At 39.5% G+C, this 12,808-nt stretch overlaps 1 non-coding gene across 1 annotated transcript; it reads right to left on the bottom strand.

Moving 5' to 3' along the window:
- Positions 1-8,261: 8,261 nt before the first annotated feature.
- On the bottom strand, positions 8,262-8,346 carry TRNAL-UAG. Its single transcript has one exon. It is a non-coding gene; the product is annotated as a tRNA-Leu (tRNA).
- Positions 8,347-12,808: the final 4,462 nt, after the last annotated feature.

Here is a 12,808-nt window from a genome sequence, read left to right on the forward strand (position 1 = left end):
ACAGCATAATTAAGTCCCTCTCTTGGAAAAGATATTAGTGATAAAAGAGATCTTTACCTCATCAAGACAAAACTATAGGTTGTGGATTCATAAATATGATCTCTACAGATTGCACATACCCTTCTCCAGGGTATGAACATATCTTCCCTAGGAGGTGTAGGAAGATAATGGGATCACTGGAGGGTCCTGAGCAAGCATCTTGACAGAAAATAAAATTAAACACAAAAAATAAAAAAAAAAATGTGAAAGAAGTCATTCATCCATTTTTTTGTTGTTGTTGTTTATCTCCTGTATTCCTGGCAATCTGATGGACACTGAGGGAATGGTAATTTTGGAGGATCATTTCACCTAGTTGCCAGTGAAATCAAGGATGTCCTCACAGGAGGCTTGTTTGGTTCAAAAGCATGTCTGTCTGTCTTCCTACAACACAGGATTAGAGGGAACTGGACTCCGGTTGGCCCACTAATACCTTTGTTTCCCCAAAGCCTGTTTGTAACCCAGGTCCCAGGGGTTCTTTGAAGGTAGGTGGTTCTAGTTTTCTGAGAAGAGCATAGCTAAGGTTGTTTTATGTTTAGTCTTGCATGTTTTCACTTCATATACATGTCTCCTTCTTGGTCAAATAGCACCTGGTTTTTAGAAATCAAACATGCCACAGAACTAGAACTCATACTCCTACAAAGCCAGTCCTTTCTGATACTTTTAGATCCACTCCTACCCTTCCCTTCTCTCCTCTGTTCCAAGGGTGTGGACCCTTGCAAATGACATTTCCTAGACCTCCTGCCAACTGGTTTCAGTTAGGTTAGGACAGTGTAACATGCTGGAGTAGACTGGAGAGCAGTCTCCCCCTGAAGAGGGAGAACCTGTGTGTGTCTTTCTGCCTGCCTCAGTGTCCAGCTCTGGCTGTTCGTCCTCTGTGGACAGCTCTTACTGGGTGACCTCTACCCTGAGCTCCTGTAACACGACCTGTGATGGTAAACTTTACATGTCAGCTTGACTCTACTGTGGTGCCCAGTTGTTACGTCACACACTAGATGTGACTGTGAAGGTATTTGTGGATATAATCAACATGTACCATCAGCTGACTTTAAGTAAAGCAGATTTCCCTTCATAATGTGAGTGGGCTTCATCCAGTCAGTTGAAGGCCTTAAGAGAAAAATTTAAATTCTCTAAGAAGAAGCAATTCTGCCTCAAGACCACAACATCAAATCTTACCTGAATTCCCAGGCTGCCAGCCAGCACTACAAATTTCCAACTTGCTAGCCCTTACAATCACATGAGCCAGTTCCTTAAAATCTCTCTCTTTTCCTTCTTTCCTCTATCCCTCCCTCCTAGATTCTGTTTCTCTGTAGAACCCTGACTAATACACTACTTCTTCCCATTGTCTTTCCAGCCTTAAGGGTGATAGTGGCTTTCTATAACTCATCTCTCTAGAATTGCTTCACTGTCCCTTGAAAGCTTTTTAGTGCTTCCAGCTCCTTTGTGAACTAGGTCCCTGCATTCACTTTTCTCTTTTGAACTACAATGTGGGTGTTGTTTTCCTAGCTGAATTCAACTTCATCCCAAGAAAGCTTTTTAGGTCATTCAAAACTTAAAGTTCCCTTCTCTTAGGACAGGTGGCCTGTTTTTTCAACACCTAAATGAAAAGGGATACCATTCAAGAAAAAAACTTAGAAAAAAGAGGAGACTATTACTGTGCCATTCTTTTTTCTTGTTTAGTGAAAAAAAATATTTGTGGAAGAAAAAGTATTATGGAGTGCAGCAGCCCTTTGGTTGAGCAAGCCACTGGAGGAGTGAGTGACTTTGGGGATGGATGGCAGTGTGGGTGGGGAGAGGGAAGGTAGGTGAATGAAGCTGTGACTAAGTGTGAGAGAAGGAGGGTAGAATGGGTAGGTGGGATGAGGGATAGCACTGGATATTTGTATGAGTATGAATGGGTATAACTCAGCATGTGAACTTGTGTATGGTGGGGCTTGGTAGTATGTGTGTGTTGTAACTTGGTGTGTGTGCCCACATGCATGGGTTGCAAGTGAGCGTGAGTGAATGCCTTTGTGAAGGGGGTTGGGAATTTCTGAACATGAGTCTAGTGACTAGGTGTGAGTGTATGAGTATACTTGTGCTATGGACTGAGTGTGTCCACCCTCAAATTCATATGTTGAAACCTAACCCTTCATGCGATGGTATCAGGAGGTGGGGACTTTGGGAGTGCTTAGTCTCTCATGAATGGATTAGTGCCCTTATAAAAGAGACTCATGAGCTCCCCCTTACCCTTCTAACATGTGAGCACAGAGCAAAAGACATCTTTTATGAATCAGGAAGAGAACCTTCACTGACACCAAGTCTGTTGGCATCTTGATCTTGGACTTCCAGCTTCTAGACCTGTGAGAAGTAAATGTTCATTGTTATCAATTCACTGATTTATGGTATTTTGTTATAGAACCCTGGAAAAAGACAGCTTGTATATGACAGGGAAAGTCTGCATGATTTGCTGAAGATGAGCAAGTGTGAGTGCAAGAGGAGAGACTCTGTTAATGAGTTTGGATGAGTGTGATAGAAAATGACTGAGAATGAATAGGATAGAATGGGACCAGGTATGAGTAGGACTGTGTGGGACCAGGTGTGAGTACTGCTGAGTGGGACTAGGTGTGACTGGGTTGAACTGGAACATTTTGTGACAGGATATGGGTGGGTGTGTGAATATGAAGAATGCAAATAGCATGGAGTATGAAAGGACACTCTGTCCTGAGTGTGTAGGATTGCGAGTTTATGAGGGAGAGGGACTGTGTATGAGTGAATGACTGAGTGAGCTGACTAGTCTGAGTGTGTTGGGGGCTGAGTGAGACTGAGCAAGACTGAATGGAAGTCAGTGGGCTGACTAGTTGTGAGTGTGGAGGAGTATGAGTAGGATGCTGTGGCAGCGAGCAGGAATGTGAATGAGTGGGGCTGTTGTGGATGGTTGTGTGAGTAAGCACCATGAGTGAGGCCGGGTTACTGTAAATTGCAGGACTGCATATGAGTAAGTGTGTGGAAGCAGGGGCCTGGGTGTGGCTGCTTATGAGGGTGAGTGAGTGTGTGCCCCTGGGTGTCTTGAATGGACTGAGTGTGACTGTCCACATGCTAGTACCACTGAGAGTCAGACAAGAAAGTAGACTGAAATCAAGGAGGCATTTAAGGATTGGGGACACCATGGAGTTACAATCCATAGCAAGGCAGTCACCAACTTGGCAGGAGCAAAGGGAGATAATTATTGTAGAATAAGTCAAGGAAAAGAACAATAAAAAAAATCATGAAAACAGTAGGGCAGGGTGAGAGAATAAGGCCAGCCTATACCCAGCAGCATAAGCCCCTGCACTATATCAGGAGAGAAACCAAGCAAACACCTGGGTAGTAGACATGATGTGCCAGGCATGGGGAGAAACTTTCTAAGATGCTTCTTGATAGACTAATTCCAGGGTATAAATCCCTCAGTGCTCATTGATGAGACCAGGAAGACTGTTGCAGCCCAGCAAGGAGGGAGATGAACTCCTGACCAAAGAAGTAAGTTGTTTAATTTTTCGAGCTTTTGATTCTATCTCCTCTCACTTCCAGCATTCATCAAAACTCCAAAAATCTCATTCAACACAGGGATGCCACACACCAAAGAGGTTTAGTGAGGCAGGCTGGTCTTGGCAGTATTGCCTTTCCTTCCATCTCTGGGCAGTGTGAATCCTGTTACATTCTCTGCCTCTCCTGCCCTGTTCTCTTTCTTTTGGTCTCATTTATGTTACAGAACTAATTTCTTATAGTCAAGAATAAAAGAGAGATTATTGCTTTCAACTAAGTAAACAAAGAAAATAATTGAAAGTCTGGGTCATAGTCACATGTAAGGATTGTTTGCAGTAAGTTCTATAAAGGTTTTTTAGAAGGAATGTTGTGTCTTTCATATATAGAGAACCAAAATAATGATATGGCCACTAGATACCATTCTGTTGAAATCAAGGAATATAATATACAAGAATTTCTAGATGATAAATCAGAAGTTTTTTTTAGCTAAGTCCTATTGCCATATGAACTAAGGTCCAAGAACTCCCTGAAATTATATGCGATATGAATATGCATTTTTCTGGATGGAACATCCATGGTGTACATTAAAGTCTCAAAGGGAGACTCGAACTCCAAGGTTATGAACTGCTGTTTTAGAGATTACCACCTTAGAGACATTGAATTGCATTGTGGGAATTCTGTTTTTGTGATTTCACTAAAGCTCTTCCTGCTGCCTTGATTAGTTCTGGTTCTGTCTGGGCCTTGAGCTTCCATGGGTTACTGTTATAGAAACGTTTGCAATCCTTAAATTTAACATTAAAGGTAGTAAAAAGAAGACAGAACTCGCCATCTGTTTACACTAAAAGCAATATAAATAATTCAGTTTGTATGTATAATATTTTTTGTTACACAGGTTTCCATGGCAAGTACATCTTTAAAATATTCTACTCTTTTAACACTTGGGTTTATTAACTTGATCACATTCTCAGGTATTGGCATACCCCTAATTTTGTTCATTTTACATAGTATTCTTTCAAAAATGAGAAAAGCCTCTTTCTTTGACTATTTCTTTTTATCTATCTTGCAATGATCAAGAAGGAGTTGCATCTAATTTTAATAGGACATATAGGATAGATCCAGATTTTGTGCGACCTTAAGCAAATAACAGCTTTAGGGCCCTCTTTAAGGGAAAGAATAATTATGAAGAGTACAGCTATGCTAGGGCTTTTCTCTGGGCCTTGGCCAAATGAGAGGTCCTGAAGTTTAGGCTTCATTAAAATTACGTGCACATGGGGAACAGACCTATTTAACTTTTTTTAAAAGTTTGATTATTTATTTTGAGACAGAGAGCACAAGCAGAGGAGGGGCAGAGAGAGAAGGAAGGAGAGAATCCCAACAGGCTTGTCTGCACTGTCAGTACAGAGCCCAATATGGGGCTCGGACTTGACCCGTGGATCATGACCTGAGCTGAAACCAAGAGTCAGATGCTTAACTGACTGAGCCACCCAGGTGCCCCTATTTAACTTTTTAATGTTGGGGGCAGGGATTAATTTTGGCTATTTTGCTTTAATTTGAAAATAAGTCTACCCTTAAGAAGAGCTACCTGGTCAAATCATTTACTCAATGTTGCTTAAGGGATTTATACAAATTTAGGCTACACCTAAATCTACAAGAGTGCAAGAACCACAAACATCTAGTACCAAATGGGCAGCTAAGGGGAGAACTGATTCAGTTTACAAGTTCAAAGAGAGAGGGAAGACTGACTCTAGAAACTTGTTTCCTTGAGATGCTCAGAGAAATGTCCTGGTTTCGAAAATAAAAATCACACACAAAAAAGAAGGTTTGTTCTAAAAGGCAGGATTTTGCTTTAGGAAAAGGATTGCTTCATATTCATTGGCTCTGAATAAATTAGTAAGAGGAAACCAATGTTATCATAGAACTATCAGTGGGACTTAGTTTAAAAAATCATTGTGAATGAGATGATAGAACAAGAATGACTGAACAAGAGAGATTGGAAGCAATTACATGGAAAATGTTTTAACAAACATTATTGGTAGGAACATACAAGCAAAATTCCTGAATGTGCCATTAATAATTTTATGTCATAATTAATTTGTAATTGTAATTGCTAACAATTCTGAATTTATTGAAGAAATATCTGATCACAGCAAAAGAAAGCTTGCCTGGCTTTGGGAATCAACAGGCTTAGGAAAAAACTTGTGAAGAAATTCTTATTGTAAGGTCAAGGTCAAAACATTGCATTCTTCTCCTGCTTCACTGCATAATGTAAAAATGTCTGGAAAGGAGCCAATCAATTAAAAATATAGCTAGAGGGAATTGTTCGGGGAGAAGGCTTGTGGCAGTAGGAGCCCATGAAAACATTCCCTTTCTCTTTCTGTCTTCCCAAGTGAAAAATAAATTCTGATTATCCCTTTATTAAAGAAGGGTGCTCTTTCCAATGAAATGTAGAAATTGCATCTCCCCAGCAGCATTGTACCCAATTATCCTTATAGAAAATAATTTTATTTTTCTGTTCATACTTTAAAAAGATATGATGTCTCCTTGGGTGTCATTATTCATTTTGTGTGTGCAAATAACCCCACTTAGAGTAATATTTAAAACTCTGCCTTGGATTTCTTGAGAGTTCCTGGTTAGATTAGGACATCTGAGTAGATAAGTAAAGTAAAATGTTAGTGTGGTGACATAGAAACAATACTCAAAGGTGGTCCTCACCCAGGACTCTTAAAAACTGGAAGCTATAGCATACATTTCTCATTAATACACATACACACACATTTATATGTGTGTATTTTTGTGTGTGTTTACACTTTGTGGGAAGATATGGGTCTAATCATTGTAATGTGTGGTAATCATTAACAAAATTCTCCCAATGTGTCTGTCTCTTCAGCTTTTGGGTGCATGATAAAATTGAATTCCTTAATTCCATGGTCCTTTTATATTCAGGTTTGGACCACATGACTGGTTCTAGCTAAATATTTATGAGTGAAGATGACATTTGTTATCCTGGCTGATTGCAAGACTTTTTGCTCTGTGATGTTTGAAATGGTGGCTGTTCTGTGAGTCTGTATTTCTGAAGGGCTATGAAGAGCAGAGCACCCAGGTGACCTGTTACAGACATGTAATATAAGTAAGAAACATATCTTTCCTGTTTAAGTCCTTGAAAATTTGGGGTTGTTTGTTACCACGGTAGAGCCTATTCAGATTTCTATAATCTGATAATAAGGGCAGATTTGGGGACAACTTACCAAAAGTATAATTCTAATGACTTAGGTTGGAGAAAAATCTCATTTGGGATTTTTGGGGAGCTGCCATCTCTAGAAATGAAGAGCTTCAATTTTTGAAATTGCTTCAATTTTTACAGATTCCAGTTTGTTTTTTGACTAGGACTCCAAATAATTTGTTGTACTGTACATTTTTTAGGACCTTAAGCTGCATAAATCACTTGGAAAATTCATTTTTTTGCTTCTAGAATTGTTCATGGACTGTTTTCAGTAGTAGTACCACTTATCATTGCTTAAGATACACCATAAGCAATGTTAGTTTTTTCTTAGCAGAGTTGAAGCTTGAACTGACCATAACCTTGATTTATAATATATATTAATATGATGCAAAAAATGATGGTTTTTGAGGGGGGTGTCTGTCATTAAACACATTTTATTGTAGAATTTAATAGCCACAGGTATGATAGAGTGTTGAGGGATGCCTAAAAATGCTGAGTTTGTTGGCAGAGGCTAGATGACTCTTAATTTCTAACAGAATGTCACTTTTTTGAGGCAGGAGCCAAATGTTGTATTATTTTAGCCAAGCTTCCTGAAAGATTAGCCTATAATTTATTTCCTTGCTCTCTGGCATTTTTACTCACTGTTGTAAAGTTTTAGTCACCAATCTCCACGCTAAGCCTGCTCTGGAAAAGGTCTCTAATTTGCTCCAAATCACCAAGGTCTTTTAACACATTTCAAACTTATTGTGATCTTCCTGCAGCTTTTGAAACTGACCTATCATTTCCTTCCAAAAACTCTTCCCTCCCTTGTTCCTGGATACACTGTAGCTTGCAGTTTCTATTTGTCTCGGTATTAGAGCTCAGTCACCTGTATAAGAACTATACTGAAAATGTTCACCTGCTACTGCTTTGACTAGGATCCTCTATGGGACTCCTACATTCAACAAATCAAGCAGAATTCATTATTTTCCCCTTTCCACGTGTTTCCACTTTAAAGTCTGTTCTCTTTTTTATTTCTATTCTTGATGAATGAAACTTCCACCTGTTGAGCTGTTAAACCAGTAACATGGGAATCGTTATTGACCTTCATACGTAAGTGTTTAAATCCTATTGTTTCCATTGTCCAAATATCTCTGGAATTTACCTCTCTATTTTTTGGAAAAGCTGCCATATATGTTTTCATCTTTTTTTTTTCTCATGAATTGATATAGCAAGTTCTTAGCCAGTTCACTTCCCCTTGTCTTAGTTTTCTAACTTATCTTCCACAAGGAAGTCATAATGATCTTTCCAAAGACAAATTAGAACACTTCACTCCTTTCAGCAAAAACCTTCAATAGTTCTCCATGGATTTTTTAAAAACATTTTTTTAAATTATTTATTTATTTATTTATTTATTTCTGAGACAGAGACAGCCAGCGTGAGCAGGGGAGGGTCAGAGAGAGAGAGAGACAGAGACAGAATTGGAAACAGGCTCCAGGCTCCGAGCTGGCTGTTAGCACAGAGCCCGACGTGGGGCTCGAACCCACGAACTGAGAGATCATGACCTGAGCCTAAGTCAGACGCTCAACCGACTGAGCCACCCAGGTGCCCCTCCATGGATTTAAAATTATCCTCCAAATTCCTTTGTATGACACATAGTGACTTTAGAGAGATTAGCTCCCTACATTTTTGTTTACTGCTTGTGTCTTTTATGTATGCTCCAGAACTCTGGAATTCTTCAGGTTTATAAATACCTATATTTTCTTTTATCTTTTGATGAGGTTGTTCCTTCTGCTTCTAATAGGATAATCAACTGTCCCAGAGTGTCCATTATTTACCTGGTTTTAGCCCTAAAGTATCCTCTTTCCCAGGCAGCCCCTCATTCGCAGGCAAATAAGGATGATTTATTAACTGTAGCTCAGAATATTGCTTTCCCTTCAGTTTTCCTGATTTGTTCAAGAGTGCTTACATTGACTTCTTCTAAAATCTGATTCCAGCTCAGTTTTCCCTCCAGTCTGAAATGTATCTGTATATCCTCCAAGGAAAGAGATTACCATATTGTACTTTAATCTGGTCATGCTAGGTTTGGTGCTCTTTGAAGAGAGACACTTTGTTTTGTTCATCTCTGCACCTCTATCTCAGACACATCTAGCACGATGTTCAGTACATGGTAGTTCATTGTACTGTATTAGAAAAAACTCAGGGTATCTATCCTAATGCCTTATCTGGTGAATATCATAAATACTTCGCTGATTACATTGGTCAAATGTTTTCATTGTTTCCACCTTGAAATAAAATGTGTTACCTTTTTCATCTAATTCACTACCATTATTTAACTCAAAAGTAGGGATGATTTTTTTCTTGTTCTTTTAGTAGATCCACCATCATATGTTTAACACTCACTTGAACAACTCTCCCCTGTTTCTGTTGTCCTAAAAGATTTAGACATGTTTGGATACTTCAGCATATTTTCAAAAAATGATTTCTTAGAGCATCCAGTTATGCCCCAAAAATGTACTGGATGCTATAAAGTGCTAGGTATAAACCAAGGAAGTTTGACTTCTGTTTTCCAGAAGTTTACAATCCAACTGGTGAGGCAAGCATGTAGAATTAACTATAGAATATTTTCTTAAGAATATCATTTGGCACATGAGTCTGAGAAGTAGAGATCAAAATTATGGATCTACAGTCTGTTGTCCTGAGAATCTCTTCCTATAATGTATGAACCGTGCAGCTGATAGAGAGATGAAGTGGGATATTACTTAGGAAAAACCCCTAGTCTACCTCCTGTGTTTTTCCTTTACTCTCATATGACTGCCACACTCAGCACACTTCTACTTCCAAAATAATGTTTTCTTTTCCCCCACCAAGCAACTTTCTATGATACCATCAGGGTGCCCTACAGTTTAATCAGATTCTGACCCTATCTACCTGGAGATAGGATCATATCACCTAAGTAGAGGCTCAGCCCCACAAGACTGTTCTCAGCCCTCTTCAGATGCCAAGTGCAAGTTCAGGTTGTCACTGGTGCTTCTGACCCATAGGCTGTAAATCAGAGGTTCCCATGACCTCCTCCCCAGGTTTGACTAATTTGCTAGAATAGATCTGGGAGGGTCCCAAGCACATTAGTTTCTGTCCTTGTGGAGTTGGAGTGTACTTCTCTGGTACATCGGTGTGTTCGCCAAGCAGAAAACTCTGTGAACCCCATATTATTGAGATTTTAATGGAGGCTTCATCTTGTAGGCATCATCAGTTATTAACTCCATGACTAGAGAATGAGGGGCTGGGGATGAAAATTCTAAGCTTCTAGTTATGGTGTGGTTTTTCCAGCGACCAGCTCCCATCTAGGAGCCATCTCCTCAGACCAAAAGACATTTGTATCACCCAGGAAATTAAAGGCTTTTATGAACCCTGCATCAGGAACTGATGTCAAAGACCAAATATTAGAAAAATAAGTGCTCCTAATACTCCTGTCCCAGGAAATTACAAGGGTTTTAGGAGCTCTGTGGCTGGAATAAGAGGTAGAGACAATCATATACATTTTTATTATCTCACAGGTATTTAATTTCTTAGTTACCAAACACAACCAAAAAAGGCATACTAATTGATACACAAAACAGAATCTTTCTCTTTTCCTTTCATTGATTTGTTTTACATTTTAGCTATCCTAATTTTTTTAATGTTTTATTTTTGAGAGAGCATGAGTGGGGGAGGGACAGGGAGAGTGGGATACAGAGGATCTGAAGAGGGATACTCACTGACAGCAGTGAGCTCAATGTAGGGCTCGAACTCACAAATCATGAGATCATGACCTGAGCCAAAGTTGGAGGTTCAACCAACTGAGCCACCCAGGTGCCCCTATCCTATTTTTATTTTAAAAAATTAAAAAATTAAAAAAAAATTTGTCTCCCATTGTTCCTTTTTCAGTGGTACTCTCTTCTTTGTTATTAATATAAACTCACTTCTGAGAAAATGTTAATGATAAGTTTTTAAAACACTTTATTATATCTGGCATTGTCTCTATTTCCTCTATAGTTGTCCTTGTCCATTTATTTGTATTAAGAGTAAGGTGATACCCTCCTACACTGTTGGTGGGAATGCAAACTGGTGCAGCCCCTCTGGAAAACAGTGTGGAGGTTCCTCAAGAAACTAACAATAGAACTCCCCTATGACCCAGCAATAGCACTGCTAGGAATTTACCCAAGGGATACAGAAATGCTGAGGCATAGGAGCACATGTACCCCAATGTTCATAGCAGCACTCTCAACAATAGCTAAAACATGGAAAGAGCCTAAGTGTCCATCAATGGACGAATGGATCAAGAAGATGTGGTTTACCTATATGATGGAATACTACATGGCAATGAGAAAGAATGAAATCTGGCCTTGTGTAGCAACATGGATAGACCTTGAGGGTGTTATGCTGAGCGAAATAAGTCAGGCAGAGAAGGACAAATATCATATGTTTGCACGTATAGGAGGATTAGGAGGAACTTAATTGAGGACCATGGGGGAGAAGAAGGGGGGAAATGGTGGGGGAAAGGGAGAGAGGCAAACCATGGGAGACTCTTGAATGCTGAGAAACAAACAGGACTGATGGATGTGGGGGGGAGGGGGGAGACGGGCATGGAGGAGGGCACTTGTGGGGATGAGCACTGGGGGTTATATGGAAACCAACTTGACAATAAACTATCTGTTAAAAAGAAAAAAGTGAGGTGATAGCAAGTTGACTGAAAGCTTTGGGTCAGAGAGGCTTATCTGCTGATGACTTACTCTGAGAGGACTCAGCTATTTAATTAGGAGTCTTCAAATTTGTAGTATCTTCTCTTTGGGATGATTGGGTTTTTTTCTTCTGAGGAGGAATCCTCTAATGTACAGGGAGAAGGAGGCGGCTGGGGATTAGGATTCACTGTGGAACTTCATTCTTGTACCTGTTGTCCGCTCCATGTTCCTACCTCCTACCCCTAGTTCTATCAAAGCCTTCAGGTTTGATTTCTCCAGAGAATAAGACTCTGCATCTTTTAGGGAGGGTTGTAGAGGGTGATGGTAGTGGTGGGGATAACCAGCAGGCTGGGAAGGATGGCTGGGAAACCTGTGGATCTAACCTATTGATATGCAGACTTTCCTTTGAATTTGTCCTTTCTAGTCACTATAAATACAATAGAGTGTGTCGTTGGCACCACCACTTCTGCAGAACACAGCCTAGGGAGGAACTGGAAGCTAGCCTTCTTTAGGAATTCTGGAAAATAATCACATGGCCAAACTACCTAATCAAACTACCTAAAAAATATTCTGTGCAAGTGTCTCTTTTTACTAGTTTGCAGAGAGTTAGTTTCATGTAAAATAGAAACAGGAATAAGCACCTTAACATTCTTCAAAGACCAAGTTTCCACTTGATATTTTCTTTTGTTTGCTTGTTTGCTGTCAGATGTTACTAAGAATTAAGGATTTAAAAATTGTTCTTTCCACATAGATATAAAAAAGAAAACCCTTTCAGTCTTCATGTTTTATTGATTATTTCCTAGTTTTCTTACTGTCTATTGCCTGCATCATGTTCAAACCACCCTCACTGCTCACTTGTTCTGATAAAAATGGCAAATACCTTCTACACCTTCACTGCAGTCTTTCTTGGCTTATCCTAACTCATTCCCCATGCTGTTGCCATAATGAAGGCTTAAAATCAAGCATAGATATCACCCTAGAGCAGAGTTTCTTAACCTGAAATCATCCATGATTGGTGATCTTTAGAAGCCTGTGAGGCTTTTGAATTATAGAGAAAAAATTGTTTATGATTATTTTATTTCAGAAAAGAAGTGTTAGATTTTACCGTATCTTTGATAGAGGCTGTGACATCCCCATGTAGATTTAAGATGATGAATAACAAGGGGAATAGCTGACGATCTTAACACACACACACAACAAAAAGTCTCCATTATTTATCTGGAAACATGGTTGCTAGAAATCCAAACGGCATCTGTGATTTATTGCTATTCTTTTCTCCCTATATAATGGCGGTAAAAGAATGACTATTAGTGAAGTATCTGTCATAGTGAACCACAGATATGTTCAT

This window comes from Hyaena hyaena, unplaced genomic scaffold (assembly GCF_003009895.1).
Source record: "Hyaena hyaena isolate Hyena2069 unplaced genomic scaffold, ASM300989v1 scaffold_251, whole genome shotgun sequence".
NCBI classification, from domain to species: Eukaryota; Metazoa; Chordata; class Mammalia; order Carnivora; family Hyaenidae; genus Hyaena; species Hyaena hyaena.